The 1,655-nt window shown below is 41.8% G+C and overlaps 1 non-coding gene across 1 annotated transcript; it reads left to right on the top strand.

Annotated features, from left to right (window-relative positions):
- The first annotated feature begins 920 nt into the window (after positions 1–920).
- Positions 921–1,024, top strand: LOC130954205 (small nucleolar RNA R71). The gene has a single exon (XR_009076225.1). It is a non-coding gene; the product is annotated as a small nucleolar RNA R71 (small nucleolar RNA).
- Positions 1,025–1,655: the final 631 nt, after the last annotated feature.

The following is a 1,655-nucleotide window of genomic DNA, read 5'->3' as shown; positions in this document are numbered from 1 at the left end:
AAGGCAGAAGTAAGTCCAATGGAATCTCTATGGTCTCATTTTGAGCCTCAGATTCCCATGGTTCCTCATTAGGGAACTCATTGGAGGTCAGTGCACGCCCATTGAGGTCTTCCTCAGTGGCATTCACTTTCTCTCCCTCCTCTCCAAATTCGGCCATGTTGATGGCCTTGCACTCTCCTTTTGGATTTTCTTCTGTATTGCTTGGGAGAGTACTAGGAGGGAGTTCAGTAACTTTCTTGCTCAGCTGTCCCACTTGTGCCTCCAAATTCCTAATGGATGACCTTGTTTCAGTCATGAAACTTTAAGTGGTTTTGATTAGATCAGAGACCATGGTTGCTAAGTCAGATTGGTTCTGCTTAGAATTCTCTGTCTGTTGCTGAGAAGATGATGGAAAAGGCTTGCCATTGCTAAACCTGTTTCTTCCACCATTATTGTTATTGAAACCTTGTTGAGGTCTCTCTTGATTCTTCCATGAGAAATTTGGATGATTTCTCCATGAAGAATTATAGGTGTTTCCGTAGGGTTCTCCTAGGTAATTCACCTCTTCCATTGAAGGGTTCTCAGGATCATAAGCTTCTTCTTCAGATGAAGCATCCTTAGTACTGTTTGGTGCATCTTGCATTCCAGACAGACTTTGAGAAATCAAATTGACTTGCTGAGTCAATATTTTGTTCTGAGCCAATATGGCATTCAGAGTATCAATCTCAAGAACTCCTTTCTTCTGATTAGTCCCATTGTTCACAGGATTCCTTTCAGAAGTGTACATGAATTGGTTATTTGCAACCATTTCAATTAGCTCTTGAGCTTCTGTAGGCGTCTTCTTTAGAAGAAGAGATCCTCCAGCCGAGCTATCTAAAGACATCTTGGATAGTTCAGAGAGACCATCATAGAAAATACCTATGATGCTCCATTCAGAAAGCATGTCAGATGGACATTTTCTGATCAATTGTTTGTATCTTTCCCAAGCTTCATAGAGGGATTCTCCTTCCTTCTGTCTGAAGGTTTGGACTTCCACTCTAAGCTTACTCAATTTTTGAGGTGGAAAGAACTTTGCCAAGAAGGCATTGACTAGCTTTTCCCATGAGTCCAGGCTTTCTTTAGGTTGTGAGTCCAACCATGTCCTAGCTCTGTCTCTTATAGCAAAAGGGAATAGCATAAGTCTGTAGACCTCAGGGTCAACCCCATTAGTCTTGACAGTGTCACAGATTTGCAAGAATTCAGCTAAGAACTGATGAGGATCTTCCAATGGAAGTCCATGGAACTTGCAATTCTGTTGCATTAGAGAAACTAATTGACGCTTAAGCTCAAAGTTGTTTGCTCCAATGGCAGGGATAGAGATGCTTCTCCCATAGAAGTCGGGAGTAGGTGCAGTAAAGTCACCCAGCACCTTCCTTGCATTGTTTGCATTGTTGTTGTTTTCGGCTGCCATGGTTTCTTCTTCTTTGAAGATTTCTGTCAGGTCCTCTACAGAGAGTTGTGCCTTAGCTTCTCTTAGCTTTCGCTTCAAGGTCCTTTCAGGTTCAGGGTCAGCTTCAACAAGAATGCCTTTGTCTTTGTTCCTGCTCATATGAAAGAGAAGAGAACAAGAAAATATGGAATCCTCTATGTCATAGTATAGAGATTCCTTGAGGTGTTAGAGGAAAAGAAAAATAGAA

The sequence above is a fragment of the Arachis stenosperma genome, chromosome 1, assembly GCF_014773155.1.
Source record: "Arachis stenosperma cultivar V10309 chromosome 1, arast.V10309.gnm1.PFL2, whole genome shotgun sequence".
In the NCBI taxonomy this organism is placed as follows: domain Eukaryota; kingdom Viridiplantae; phylum Streptophyta; class Magnoliopsida; order Fabales; family Fabaceae; genus Arachis; species Arachis stenosperma.
Note: the sequence above shows the minus strand (reverse complement) of the source record. Positions and strands in the feature narration are given on the sequence as shown.